Source organism: Brienomyrus brachyistius, chromosome 24, assembly GCF_023856365.1.
Source record: "Brienomyrus brachyistius isolate T26 chromosome 24, BBRACH_0.4, whole genome shotgun sequence".
In the NCBI taxonomy this organism is placed as follows: Eukaryota; Metazoa; Chordata; class Actinopteri; order Osteoglossiformes; family Mormyridae; genus Brienomyrus; species Brienomyrus brachyistius.
Genome location: NC_064556.1, coordinates 7831941 through 7848223, shown reverse-complemented (window position 1 = coordinate 7848223; position 16283 = coordinate 7831941). Strand labels below are relative to the sequence as shown.

The window sequence follows — 16283 nt, the reverse complement described above, 5'->3', positions numbered from 1 at the left end:
CATCTTGAAAGGTTTGTGTTTTCTCTGTATAAAAAAATATATTTTAATGTTTTTTTTGGATACATAGTTTGCTTTATGTACTTTTGCTACTAATGAATAAAGTAAAATATATATTTTTAAAAATGAAGTTATGAACTAGATGCTTGTTTGGTCACAGATGACTTCAGGGAGATACCAGAAGAGAATCAAATCAATGAAAACTGTAACACACCTGTAATCCTCAAAGGCTGAAATAATACATGTCCTTCTTGCAGAGAAGTGTAACCTCATTTGAGTATGAAAACATTGTCCTCAAGGGACCTGGAGCCCATTTTTTTGGAGTGTGACGCCTGTTCTACTGTTCAGGGTTGTGGTCAGTCTGACGCCTATCCCAGGAGGCACTATAGACAGGACACTAGTTTACCATGGAGCACACACTCCCATACACAGTCACGCACTAAGGATAGCTAAGAGATCACAATCACCTGACTACATGTTTTCAGTGTTCAAAGTGCAAGGATAAAATGAAACGCCATATGTCTCCACCATAATGCATACTTCATGGAGATCTTTCAAGTTACCTTTTGTATGCTACAGACTGATTATGAATTTCATTTTCAAGAACTGTATTGAAATTCAGGCTCACTTAAAGAATCTTAACTTACAGGATTTACATGATTCACTGCCCTTCCTGCAATTGCTCAGACTGTATTATACCCTGTGTGTTCATACATCGTATAGAGATTCCAGATACTCTGCTAGTTGGCACGGCAGTATCTGTCATAGTAATAGCTGATGACATCAGTGAGCTTGAGATACCTTGCATGATTTATTGTAAATTAGCAGTATCAGTTTCACAGTAAGCGGCCAGATATGCCAAACCGGTCTTGAGAGAAACATTTTGATGATTAATTACGATTTATTTTCCACTACCTATGGTTTAATAACTGTTCACGGACAAAATTATGCTGCAGAAGATCCTCGTTATACACAAATAGCCTGCGTACAAACACAACACAACCTCTGTTTTGAAAAAGTTACGAGCCCAAAAAACAAAAATAAACAAAGTAAAAAAAAATTATTACAATATGGTCAGAAGAACAGATACAACAAAATGATCACGATGGCATGACGAAATAGAAAATTTATTTTGCTTAATATAATAAGATGGCAGGCATATAGAATGTCCTAGTGATGTGATTTTTTTTTTTGTAAAAAGTGTCTGATGTTGGTAGGGAGGGATGTAAGCATGTAGCAGAGGTTCAGCCTAGGTAGCAAGGCTTTCTTTTTATTGCAGTCAATAAGGTTACAATAGTAATGTCGCGACACAGCCGTGAGCACGGATCAGAGAAGCAGGACAGGAACAACTAGGATTGGGGAACAAGGGATTTAATGTGGAGAGGGACAGGGAACAAGCAGAGAACACACAAGACTTCACAATCAGACTGCAATGAGAGACCTGGGGAAACATATTCTGCCGTGGACTGAAATACACCAGACTTAATGGAAATAACAAGGAACAGCTGGTAAACACGGGGATTCCACATGAGGTTAACGAGGGGGCATGGTACACATGAGGATCGGACAAGCAGAGCATGACAGGACCCCCTTTCCAAAGGAGCACACTCCGGGCGCACCCCAAGGGGAGCGAAGGATGACACGAGGAAATGCACAGGACCTGGGGAAGAGCCGGAATCTGGAGGGACAGCAGGCAATCGGGAGGCAGGTGCCAAAGGGACCCTTGGCGACTAGGAGGCCGGAGCCGAAGGAGACAACGAAGGGAACAAGGAGGGAGGTGGAGGGACTGACAGAGGAGGCGAGTAAGGAGGCGGAGAGGACATTGGCGAAAGGTAGGAAGGAGCAGAAGTCGCGGCAGGTGAAGGCATTTCCGCAGCTGGCGAAGGCACAGGCGATTGACGAGTCAGAGGTGGGGGATTCACAGGCGATCAACGAGTCAGAGGTGGGGGATTCACAGGCGATGGACGAGTCAGAGGTGGGGGATTCACAGGCGATCGACGAGTCAGAGGTGGGGGATTCACAGACGATCGACGAGTCAGAGGTGGGGGATTCACTGACAAATGACGAGGCATTGAGGGAGGGACTGCAGTCGACCGACAAGGCCCCGCAGGCAACTGCCGACCCGGAGCCAAGTGGACCGCAGGCGACCACTGAAACGGAACCATGGGTAACAAAGTTGAGTCAGGGGGCAAGGCGGGTGGGACTCGACCCCTGCGTAGGTGTCCCCTCCGCTTTTGGGACCCGGCTGGGATCTGACCTGCTGTGGTAGTGGCAGTGGAGTCACTCCCCCAAGGGGTCCCATTCGAGCTCCTCCTTCCTGAAAGGGGAAGGAGTGGTGGTCGCAGTCTAGGACAGGGACTGAGGTCATGGAAGCTGGTGTTGTGGGAGCAGGGTCAGGAGCCGGGGGGACTGGAGCCGGATGGTCAGGAGCCGGGGGGACTGGAGCCGGATGGTCAGGAACCGAGGGGACTGGAGCCGGATGGTCAGGAGCCGGGGGGACTGGAGCCGGATGGTCAGGAGCCAGGGGGACTGGAGCCGGATGGTCAGGAACCGAGGGGACTGGAGCCGGATGGTCAGGAGCCGGGGGGACTGGAGCCGGATGGTCAGGAACCGGGGGGATTGGAGCTGGATGGTCAGGAGCCGGGGGGACTGGAGCCGGATGGTCAGGAACCGAGGGGACTGGAGCCGGATGGTCAGGAGCCTGGGGGGTTTGCGCCTTGGCAGGAAGCGTCGCCCGTTTAGGGGTCTTGGGGGCCCACATGATAGCATCCCTAACAGACCTGGCCCCTATAAGTGAAGGAGTGGGCGTGGCACACAGGAGGATCGGATGAGCAGGGCATGACAAGTAGGCTGACAGTGCCCTATAAAGGGCTAGTTTGTGTTGGTGCAGGCTGACATGCTAACGTGAACACTTCTAAGCCCATGGATTTACATTTGTGCTCCAATCGGCAGCATTCATGTTTATAAGAGTGTGTGATCATTAAACCATGGCGAGTGTCTAGTGGTTTTTACTACTTCATTTTTCAAAGGAGCCGTCAACTGCATTAATAAATCGTAGTGAATTTCTATCATTTAGGTGACGTGTCCTAATAATCTTCTCCGCCATAGTCAAAGAGGGCGGCTCAATCACGAAGGTGATTAGAAAATGGTCGGAGAAGGACGTATCCAATGGACAGACAGATACATGACGAGCAGAAACTGTGAGTAATAATGAAGTCCAGTGTATGGTTGCAAACATGCGTTGGTGACATTCAACAGAGCCCAGGAGGGACAGGAAAATTTTGCGGAAGGCATCAGTCTCTATGTCCACATGCATATTGAAGTCTCCAAGTAGTATAATAGTTTATCTAATCACTAAGTCAGAGAGAAATTCCCCAAATTCTGCCAGAAATAAAATGCATGATCCCGGTGGTCTGTAAACTATAAGAAAATAGATGGGCGGGTCGGATACCAAGTGGATTAGCAATGCTTCAAATGTTATAAAGTCTCTGATAAACTAGGGTTAAATTTCTAGCATTGTGTTAAACATTGAATCCAAGATTATCACAGATTTTATTACATTTGAAGCATTGCTAATCCACTTGGTATCCGGCTTCAACAAGAGGTATAGTACAGTATCTGTGGGTCTGAGCCAGGTTTCAGTTAAAAAGCAGAGGTCTACACCAGTGTCCAGCACCATGTCATTAACAAGAAGTGATTTACCTTCTAAAGAGCGAATGTTCAATAGTGCACATTTTATGATGGGTTTATGTTGTGATTCATTCAATCTTATTAATGGGATTGATATTAAGTTATCTGCACAAGAGCCCCCAGTCGGAGATCTAGATCTAAGTCTTGGTCTAATAATGCTTACAATATTCTTACTATGCTCACTCAACTCTATTCCTAAATAGTTGCTAGATTTAGGGGATGCCGTGTGATGGAGCTCCTGGTGTCACGCCTGGCTCGTCCGATCCTCGTGTGTACCACGCCCCCTGATTACCCTCGTGTGTACCACGCCCCCTGATTACCCTCGTGTGTACCACGCCCCCTGATTACCCTCGTGTGTGCCACGCCCACCTGATTATCCACGTGTGCTTCCCCGATCTAGCCCAGCTGTGTCTGATTATTATCGCCCAGTCCTGTCTATTTCAGTCCGTGTCTTGCCTTAGTTCTTTGTCCGACATTGATGTTTGTCGATGTTAATGCTAGTGTTCCGTCCTGCCCTACCCGTACCCTTAATAAATCCCCAGTTTTCCCCGTACTTTGCCTGCCTTCCCTGCCTACGCCCGTCTGCCTGCCCGTGCGATCACCCGTTTTAACCACGGATTCTGTCACCTGGGTCAAGCCCAAACATGATCTACAGGTGGGAGAATAAACAACCTTCGATTTAAGATCGCAAGGCTGATTCCTGGGTGCTGCTCTCAGTCAGGCAGGTAATTTACTTGCCATGTTTTGGGATAACATAAATGATCCTCTCAAGTTAGGATGAAGACCGTCCTGTTCATAAAAACCAGGCCATTCCCAGAAAAGGTCCTGATTATTAAAAAAGGCAATTTTTTGACATGCACACCAAGCCTCTAACCAGCAGTTTAGGGAGAGTAGCCTACTGTAGATTACATCCCCCCTATAGGCAATTGGTAAGGGACCAGAGTCAATTAGAGTCCAACATTTTCTTTTAGCTTTTGCACACAGAGATGAAGTTCCTCTTTAATACCTCGGATTGTCGGGACTTTATGTCATTAGTTCCAGTGTGAACAACCAAGGTGGAGGCTTCATTGCTGGAGAGGGAGTCCAATTTCGCCTCAATGTCAGAAACTCTGGCCCTGGGGAGGCATTTTACAGAAGCCGCTGCTTTCCTATTGCTAGAAACTGTAATGTTTCTAACAATTGAGTTCCCAATCACCTTTTTCGCTTTGGCAGACGTACTGCCGAGAGCAGAGAATCTCTTGCTAAGCACAACAGCCAATTGGCGTGCAGGAGCTCTCGGCTTAGAGCTCCTAGGACCACGTCTGACCATGACCCAGGGTTGGTGTGTGCTGGCTGCTGGTGCTGAGTCGTACTGGAGAGTCAAGGCAGAAGGAACAACTGCCAGATCTAATCTAGTCTATAAATCCCTCGATCTGCTTAATCTCCACTAACGTGCTAATGCGCTCCTCCAATGCGTGAATCCTGTCCTCCAACTCTACACTAGTTAAACGCTTCTGGCACACTATACTGTCGGGAGTGTCAGAAGGACAGTCTATGCTGTACATGCCACAGGAGCTACAGAACACAGGCGTAGAAGACATGGCCCTTAGCTTTTTGATTGCGAAGATTTTTCCCTACGACTTCAATGACAATGACATTCCAAACTGATGGGTGCAGGACATAGTGACAATGACATTCCAAACTGATGGACTATTGACAGTATGAAAACTATTACATATGTGGTGACACCTGTCTAATCCATGTTCATTGTGTAGGCCACTGACTAATAAAGTGACTAATCAAATAAAGTGTCACTCCAAAGTTCTAACACTTTTAAAATCATCCATCCATCCATTTTCCAAACCGCATATCCTACTGGGTCGCGGGGGGTCCGGAGCCTATCCCAGAAACAACTGGCACGAGGCAGGGAACAACCCAGGATAGGGGGCCAGCCCATTGCAACTTTTAAAATCAAACCACATGAAATTTATGAATGCTTCAATCATCAGTTTAATGTTTTAGCTCACCCCTATGTCTGTATGCTCCAGAACTCAAAGGTATTGGCTAGAAATTATTATAATGTATTTTTTTAGACTTTTGGGGAAAATGTTTTTTAGGTAGATGAAATATTTAAAAATGCCAAGGCATGGCAGACTACCTCAAAAGTGGCTGAGAGGCCTCAGACTCCTGAGGGTAAAAAATTTGATAACCATAACACTTAATTTCCACCACAGAAAAAAACTGATTTTGTTCAAATGCCAGATATAGCAGAATAAGACGAAGTGGAACTGGGAGACATATTTGCATTCCTTACCAAGTACTAATAAGTAATGTTCTTGGCAGGCAGCGGTGGCCTAATGGTTATAGAAGCACGCTTGTAATGAAAACATTGCTGGTTTGAATCCTTGGCTTGCAAGGTGTGACTGAAGTGCCCTAAACAAGGTGCTGCTCTCTGGGTGCTAAGTTAGCTGCCCCTTCCTTTGTCATGGTGTCACATGTAGAGGACACATTTTGTTGCGGTGTGTCAACAATGACTAATCACTTCACCTTGCCTAAGGTTGGGTCCAGAATTCACTCATCTGCAGTCACATCCACTCTGGTGCATTGATCGATAGATATTTGTCGAGTTATACTAGACTAGTATATTTTGATATGTAAAAATATGAATAATATAAATGATATTTAAGACATTGATATTAAGACACACAAAGAAATACTGGTAAATACCAAATTGAAGGGATAAAATTCTGTAAATTGGCATGTAAGTGGAATGTACAATAAATGAATAGGTGTAGTTTCAGAGTTATATGTCACAACAAGGACTCAGACGTGCTAAGATAATAACACATGTATTGGCATCCAGTTGAACCAGTATGGATTAGATGGGTGGAACAGGTGACAGGGCTGTACGAGGAATATACTGCTCTCATTCTGAAAGCACCCCCTTCTAATTTTGTTACTTCTTGTTTAGTTTCTCTCCTCTGATGCATGAATGCCGTAATACCATCTAAGCAGAGGGGAGGAGAAACAGGTAAATCCTGTAAGTTAAGATTCTTTAAGTGACCGTAAATTTCAACACAGTTCTTGAAAATGAAACAGAAAGCTGTCCAGTCCTGGCTTATGTGTCTGACCTCATACTGTGAATCAGACCTGCAACGTCACAAAAAACTTAAAAATGCAAAACAGAAGCATCTGACCCAGTTCTAGGTTGGGCAACAGCTTCCATTCCAAGGTGGTCAGGACACTGCATACCCATCTTACACCCCCCCAACAGGCACCGTATGTCTATTTATTCAGTCTATTATAATTATTGCTTCCCTTAATTCTACTGTACAGTCAGACCTTGGAGATTCGCGAGGTTCGGTTCCAGGACCCAGGTTGCTTATTTGTATAGTTTAAACTCCTAAATATGATCCCAGTCATGCTCCCAAAACACTTTAATTTCATTGAAAAGCTTAATACATTTCCTTTAAACAAACAAACAAATGGTTAATATAAAAATGCAGGAAAAAAAGCACTGAAAATAGTTATCACACTTGTAAGTAATACGTGCGTGTTGAACTGAGATACGAGAAGATGAAGCTCGATTTCACACATGTAGTATAGTACACAAAGCATCCAAGCTACCAGCCAATCAGCAGGGTGGAAAGCTGGCACCCATGCTCTGTGATTGGCTAAAAATGTCCTAATCACAAAAATATTCTGTAATCTTGGCTTTAAAATTAACTTCCGGCTTTGATTTTGTTCCCCTTCAGTGAACATTACATGTTGTATGTTTTGGTCTCACTAGTTGAGCATGGATAGCTATCCAAACAGCTAAACACTGTCACAGAATCTCCACCGACACACCAATATCTTTCATGAAGTTTAGTGGTACAACTGTGAAAGGATATTGCTTTAACAAACAGAAATAACCAAGGATGGAGCTGAGTGCAGCTAAGACCATAACTGATGCTCATGCAGTGATCAACTTCCTAACAGTTTACATGTTATAATAAGACAGCCCACAAGGTGGTGATGTAGCACAAAGTAACATTTGAGTCAAAAACAACATGCCATATATTTAATGAAATGCAACACCGTACCTATGACTACCCTGCAGACCAGCATCTCCCCTTCTGGACAGAGTCCCGCCAGCACAATTGCAAATATCCACTGCATAATAAGACCTGAAATATTTTCATACTCAGAGGGCAGAGAGACCCCCTTATGCACCTACAGAAAAACGGAAAGAACCACCATGTGCCAGAAAGGACAGAAAGATGACAGGAACCTTCTGAAGTAGGGCTGTCACGATACGCCGCGCTGTAATCCCGATTATATATTTGTTAAGAGTAATTATTAATCTGTCATTAAGTTGTTTTTTAAAAACTCGCTAATTGTGAGCATGAGACTCGGGTATGGGCAGATGACAGGAAACGGTAATCTAGGCCTACCTGAGTATTTGTTTATCTAGGACAAAAAATGTACAAATAATCGTATAGCGTTCATTCTCTTTAAGTGTAACTGAATCAGCTGTTACAAACCAACCAGTAGAGACAGTACGTGTCTTGGTGGCAGCTTTAAGTGTGCAGTTATAATTAGGAAGGGGCTGTTTTATTATTATTATAGTTATTGTTATTATTAACAATGGTAATAATAATGATAATAATAATTATTATTAATAATAAGGGTGGTTTGGTGGCACTGCTGCCTCACTGCAAGAAGGTCCTTGGTTTGATCCCAGGTCCTTTCGTCGTGGAATTTGCATGGGTTTTTGCTCTGGTTTCTTTTCATGGTCCAATAGTGTGCGGGGTAGGCTGATTGGCATGTCTAAATTGGTTCTGTGAGTGTGTGTGCCCTGCGGTGTCTTGGTCCCAGTGGGGACTAAGTGGTTACGATAATGGATAGATGGAATAATAAATTACATTAATGAATTAACTACTAATATAATCATCAATGATAATTACTTGGGGGGCGGCATGGTGGCGCAGTGGTTAGCACTGTTGCCTCACACCTCTGGTACCTGGGTTCGAATCTCCGCCTGGGTCACATGTGTGTGGAGTTTGCATGTTCTCCCCATGTCGTCGTGGGGTTTCCTCCGGGTACTCCGGTTTCCCCCCACAGTCCAAAAACATGCTGAGGCTAATTGGAGTTGCAAAATTGCCCATAGGTGTGTATGTGTGAGTGAATGGTGTGTGAGTGTGCCCTGCGATGGGCTGGCCCCCCATCCTGGGTTGTTCCCAGCCTCGTGCCCATTGCTTCCGGGATAGGCTCCGGACCCCCCGCGACCCAATAGGATAAGCGGTTTGGAAAATGGATGGATGGATGGATGATAATTACTTGCTTTGGTGAGTGTGTGCAGTTCTAATTAGGAAGGGTCTGTTGAACTGTGATGGGCTCAATTTTGCAGACCTCTGACTAAAATACTTGCATGTTAACTGTCCTGTACTGTCTACGCAAGGGGTTGCCCAAGGTAAAACGTCATTGGGGTCCCAAAGGACGAAACCTCTGCGGACCCCACATGGTCTTACCAAACGGGGGCCTCTGTGGGATTAGGGTGGGTTTGCACTGTCCACACTGGCCCACCGTAAACCCACACCTGCCAATGCGGGGCATGTCTGCTGGGTCACAGGTTCAAATTCCATCCATGACAGAATAGTTACATCACCATTGGGCCCTCAAGCAAGCCCCTTTACTTCCTAAAAATAGTCCAGGAGAAACGGATAAATGGATTTCGTGTAGCAGTCAGTGTGTGGACTCGACCAGAGCGGGCATGCAGTAGCAGTTGTGTGTGGAATCGACCAGAGCGGGCATGTAGTAGCAATTGTGTGTGGAATCGACCAGAGCGGGCACGCAGTAGCAGTCGTGTGTGGACTCGACCAGAGTGGGCACGCAGTAGCAGTTGTATGTGGACTCGACCAGAGCAGGCATGCAGTAGCAGTTGTATGTGGACTCGACCAGAGCAGGCATGCAGTAGCAGTTGTGTGTGGAATCGACCAGAGCGGGCATGCAGTAGCAGTTGTGTGTGGAATCTACCAGAGCGGGCATGCAGTAGCAGTTGTATGTGGACTCGACCAGAGCGGGCATGCAGTAGCAGTTGTGTGTGGAATCGACCAGAGCGGGCACGCAGTAGCAGTCGTGTGTGGACTCGACCAGAGCAGGCATGCAGTAGCAGTTGTGTGTGGAATCGACCAGAGCAGGCACGCAGTAGCAGTTGTGTGTGGAATCGACCAGAGTGGGCACGTAGTAGCAGTCGTGTGTGGATTCGACCAGAGCAGGCATGCAGTAGCAGTTGTGTGTGGAATCGACCAGAGCGGGCACGCAGTAGCAGTCGTGGATTCGACCAGAGTGGGCACGCAGTAGCAGTTGTGGACTCGACCAGAGCGGGCACGCAGTAGCAGTTGTGGAGGCCGTAGTTTATTTTCTAAAAAAAAATGTGACGGAGCAGTCAGTGACTGCAGCCCCTCGTCAGATCACACAGCACCAAAGCCAGGCAGATGCTTTTTGAACTACACATCACACAATACAAAAGTGTGTAACTGAAAAGGCATTCAAAATATAATACAGAATAATTAGAATAAATTAACTTACAACAGGAACTTCACAACCAAATGAAATATGATTAACAATTAAATCTAAATGCTGTTCATTCCTGCAAAACTATAACTTATAACCTAAACTAAAAACCTAAACCTAAGCTGAAACCAGATACTCCGATTTCCCCCCGCAGTAGAATAACTTGCTGAGGTTGCCAAGTTGCCGATAGGTGTGTGTGGGTGAGTCACTGGGGTATGAATGTGCCCGTTGTTGCTTGCCTCGCGCCCGTAGCCTCTGGGATAGACTCTGGACCTTCCACAACCCTGAACAGGATAAGCAGTTTGGGAAAATGGATGGATGGATAATCACAGGAATGACACAGATGATGTGTCAGTTACGGAGCTGAGGTGTGTGTTCTGCACATAAAGAGTGATTTCCGAGTGATTTCGCATACTGGTGCCAAAACTCAGGAGATCTAATAAAAATCAATAAATCCACCCCCTTCACATACAGGTCCACAGGTACTCCCAGTTGCACAAGCACTTATATTACCCCAATTGTCTTCCCATAGTATTTCCATTTATTTCCAATTTATATCGCATATTTTTCACCGGTTTCACGTGGAAATATTTCTGAAATCTTAAAAAAAAATAAGACAATATCACCATATTATATATTTTAGTTTTTGGTTTTTGTCTTAAGTCAAACTAACATGCCCATTATGTATATTTATGGCTATTAAATCAATAAGTAAGTAATAGACTATCTCAGAAAATCACAGAAAAATAGTTGGTGTACACAAGCCAGATTGAAACCTATAATCTAGTAATGAAGTTGACACTTTGGCAAAATATAGACACAGAACACTGAGCCAAATTACCTTTAAGACTGAGACAGATAGTGAGCTATGCTGCAATCACCAGGTCATTTTATTAGCATAGCATCTAATTTAGTGCAGGCTTAAAGTGTGTATTTGATTATATTATATATTGGATTGTATTTAAGCATCATTCATACATAAAAAGACAATTATAAATCCAGGTTATGAAAAGGTTTGTGTCACGCCCCGCTCGTACAATCCTCGTGTGTGCCACGCCCCCCTGATTATCCACGTGTGCTTCCCTGATCGTGCCCAGCTGTGTCTGATTATTTTCAACCAGTCCTGTCTTTTTAAGTCCATGTCTTGCCTGAATCCTTTGTCTGTCATTGATGTTAGTCTGCGTGTGATGTTTCCCAATCCCCGTAACCCAAATGAATCCCTGTTTTCCCTGCTTATACCTGATTGCCTGCTTCTCTGCCCATCGCCCTGTCCGTGCGCCTTACCTGCGATCGCCGATCAAAACAGTTTGTGTGTCAGGAAAGGTACAGAAACAGCCTAATGCAGGTTTACAGGGACCTAACGTGTGGCATAGAATACAAAGACATGGACAGAGAAAGGCAATGGCACAACCCCTCAATATGATCTATTCATCTACTCTGTGTTTTCCTCACAATTGTCTAAGTAACTGTTAGCAAAGTTCAGCATCTGCTTCATAGCCCTGAGGAGCAGGATGTCACAGGTGTCATTCAACTCCCTGTCGTCATGGTAATTCTCCACTGGAATCACATTTGACGGTGGGATGCCCAGAGACTTGCTAGCTCTGTAAATCTGCAGAGAGACACATACATTCACGTATTTTTTCAGCTGCTGTATCACAAGATTAATGTCAAACAGGGTTGTAATAAGTCATGACTGAAATGGTATAAATCTGCCTTTAGCAGATGCTGCCAAATGTGAATGTACAGTAGAACCTTGGACTCACACACTAATCACTCACACAAGCACTCCTACGGGCAATTTCGCAACTCCAATTAGCCTCAGCATGTTTTTGGACTGTGGGGGGAAACCGGAGTGTCTAGAGGAAACCCCACAACGACATGGGGAGAACATGCAAACTCCACACACATGTAACACAGGTGGAGACTCGAACCCGGGTCCCAGAGGTGTGAGACAACAGTGCTAACCACTGCACAACCATGCCACCCCCCATACTGGAATTATCATGTTATTTTATTAGCTTAGCATTTAATCCACTGTGAATGTGTCTAAGAGGTGTGTGCCTGGTTTCAGAGTTTAACTTAGTGTGTCTGCATGACTCAGAATAACTCTTCTGTCTGGGAGGGAACGCAGGTCTTAGCTTGTGTAGAACCTCCCCTGGCTGTCGCTTTGTGTAGGACCGAGAGGTGATGAATGTTAGATTAACTCTTGCTTTGCTGGTTTAGGGAACATGAGTAATATGAAATACTTAGATTCAGTGGGAATGCATCATATAACTGAATCAGTGTAGTTTAAGAACATGTGATACATATACTCTCAAAATTGATGTAAATAAGTATTAAAATGTTATTTTACTTTTAATGAAGTGTCTGGAGGTTGTCAGAAATGATGAGAGTGAGCAAAGACCCTGCACAAGACTTACAAGGAAAGGCAGGATTAGGGAGGATATAGGGAATGAGTGGTCTTGGAAGATTATATGAACTGGAGATGATCTAGCAAGAAAACAGCAGGGAGTACCTGGTGATCTTGTGCAGGGACTTCAAAAGCAGAAAAAGTTTAAAAAGTATGTTGATTTCTCAGTCAGGGGCTTCTTTGCATTCGGGGGAATCCATGTTCGAACAGATGCAATTAACAGGATACTTCTCCTACTCTTATGGAGCCAGTATTTCATTTTTTGTCCGTCCAATTTTTTTTAACTTCCACAGTGTATACTTGATCATGTATTATATATCTGATTGTATTTATGCATTTGTCATTCATGCCAAAGTGAAAAGAGAATTTTGAATCCAAGGTGTTAAAAGGTTTGTGTGTAAGGAAAGGTAAGGAAATAGGCTAATGCAGGTTTACGGGGACCTAATGTGTGTTATAGAACACAAGAAACAGAAGAGCATGGACAGCAGCTCTCGACAGCATCAGAGTGAGGCATCGGCACTGCCCCCAGATATAATGTATTCATCTACTCTGAGTCTTCGTCCCAGTTGTCAAAGCAATTGTCAGCAAAGTTGAGCATCTTCTGCATGGCGGTGAGGAGCAAGATGTCACAGGTGTCATTCAGATCAAGCTCATGAGAGTAATTCTTCACTAGAAGCACATTTAACACTGGTATACCCAGATTTTTATGTACTTTTTTGATCTGCAGAGAGACATATACGTTCCTCTTCAAATATATCTTCATTGTCAAACAGCGTTATAATAATAATCACAATTGAAATGGCAAAAAATCTGTCTTTAGCAGATGCTGCTACATGCAGATGCACAGTCAAACTTGTAAAGCTCTTGAGGGCAATGAAATGTCTCACAGAAATATTGCATCTATCCTTCAATAACTACCTACAGTATCCAGCACATGCACATTGAGAGTCTATCATAGGAAACACAAGACCCAAGGACTGAGACACCCAGGCCAGGATGCCGGCTCATTGCAGGTCACACTGTCACACACTGTGGGCAATTTCGAGATGCCATTTCCCCCAAATGCATGTTTTTGAACTATGGGAGGAAACACATAAAATTACAGGGAGAACATGGGAACTGTACAGACACCACAGAGAGATTTGGCTGCTCACTGACCTGCCGAGTTAGTTCTCTTTCTGATTACATCAATTTTATTCTTCATTCCTTTGTCCAGAACTGCAATTGTGGAGGGGTCTATCACATACACCACACAGTGGATCCTGTCCTTAAGAGCCAATGTGCTGCATGCCTGAGAGTCATCAGCTTTCATTGGCTGCACAGGGTTGAACTAAACAAAGAGAAAGGTGTGAATGACATACAGACATGCATTGACTTTGAGATCATGAGGAAATACTCCGTGAGTGAGATGTGACATCTGTATTTATGCATAGAAAAACAACAGTATAAAGGGGAAACATTATTTCCTGACAACCAGATAATTGGTTCCAGTTGCTAAAACAAACACACAGTAACTCTGGACCCCAGTATGGATGATACCAGTTTATTACTAGGTAACATCTAATGTTATTATACATGTGATTATATATATATGAATGGTTTTCAGCCATCTAACATACTTCTTTCCCAAAATATGAGTATTATCAGTATGTGGGTCCAGAGGTTCTGCATGTCTGATTTAGCAGGAGGAACAAAATATCCTGAATGCCCTTCACATTGAGATGGCTGAACGTCATTCAGGTACATAATTACATAAATTACTATTATCAGTATTGGGGTCGAGAGCTGTTAGTGTTCAGCTTGAATGCTGCAAAAACACCTCGAAAATAGAAAACAGCTCCCATGTGACTGTTTGTACCAATCAGCTTGATAATAATTATCTTTTCACAGACTGCCAAAGACTAAATAACAATGTATCAGATATAGATCGGTGACATATAGCCGATACCTGATCTATCTAATAGGTATGGATCAATGCCGATACTTGTCTCGAATATCATATCGGCGCACCTCTACTTTTCAGTGCTGTTAATTGTGCATTTTTAGTAATGGGACCATGTAGTCTTCTCAGTGCATACAGTAGTAACTTTGTACATAATTAGGCATTTGTATATTATATAAAAAGTCTAGATATAAAATGTCAAAGTAATTTGACATGCAAAATGTATAGTACAGTACTCAGTAGTAGTAGTAGCCACTCAGGCTAGCAGACTGTAATGGTTGACATTAGGGGTGCCTAATTGTTATTCATGAAGTTTCACAATCACGGGGATGTTCCATCACTTGCCCTCATGATTGTGGTTACCCACATTTCACCAACCATATAGAAAAGAGGAATGCCGTTTCAACGGATTTTAAATCTGGCCTTTTTTTATTTCTGTCTTTGTCCAGTACATTGAGCCAACCCAGTTTTACAGCATCAGTCACAGAATCAAGCCCTGTATATCTGTTCCCTGTGTGGCCAGCAGGTGTCACTGGCCATCCCGCGTCTTCAGTACCCTAGTGTGTTTCTCTGCTATCTGGACCACTGCTTGGATTAATGGGTACAGTGAGTGGGTAAGAGGCAGGCGACACTACTGTCACGGGTTGTTGATCATCTATATATTAGTTTTGTTTTTCTTCTCCATGTTAATTATGTTCTTGTTGTGGTCCTTGTTGTCTGTATCCCTGTCCCAGGTTATTCGTGCTCATGTCTAGTTCAGTTATATTTCTGTGTTATCTGTGTTTTTCAGTATCTCCTAGAGTACATAGTGTCTGTTAAAACACCCCATCTGTTCCTAGCTCCTATTTCTTGCTTGTATAGTATAGACATTTGTTATAAATGAACCCAGTGATCTTGACTAGTAATCAGACTCAAACGCAGCACCGTGTCATGATGTTTGAGTGCCCTCTAGTGGTACATAAAGATGCAGAAAGATTAGACGCATTGCTTGGAAAGTGAACATTTACCATGTTCTACATACAGTGTAATGTGTGGAAATCTGACTGTGCACACCAGAGAACTTCGATGCATGTTCTTATTTTTACAGAATAACTCACACATTGATGGAGGGGATGACCTGACGGGATTGGAGTGTATTCAAAACACCCAGAAAAATTCTAGAAGTGCTACAAGAATATGAATGACTAACACTGCAGTTTAACAACCTGAAAAATGAGGAGGAATTTGTTGAGTGATAAGCATAGTATTTCATACCTGCTACTCCTCAGTGACCTATAACAAACATCGTCTCCCTTCTGTAAAACAAATGTGATTCTTTTGTGTCTTTTGCTGACACTAATAGATGAGAGTGCCTGAAAAAAACTTCAGCAGAAGGCAATTTAAAGGTGGCCATAAAATGCAAATTTTCAGTATTTGAAATTATTCTCTGGTGTCTATAAAAGGTATGTGAACTTGGTTTAGTTGAAAAATGTCACAGTTTAACGCCGGAACTATTTTATCTGCCAAAATCCACACACCGATTGTATCACTGCACATATCTTCTGTGCTGTGATACCATTGGGGAATGGAGTTTGGTAGATTAAAATTGTTCTTACCTGTACATTACACTGCTTACTACAAAGTCTGTGGATTATGATTCCTGGTAAAGGGACATTTTAAAATGCATATTTCTGGCACTTTAATCACCAAAGAAACAATGGCATTCAG

At 43.6% G+C, this 16283-nt stretch overlaps 1 protein-coding gene across 2 annotated transcripts in view; it reads left to right on the top strand.

Moving 5' to 3' along the window:
* The window catches only part of LOC125720161 (interferon-induced protein 44-like), a 518912-nt gene that overhangs the window by 428837 nt on the left and 73792 nt on the right, over window positions 1-16283 (top strand). The gene's annotated exons all lie outside the window — the stretch shown is intronic.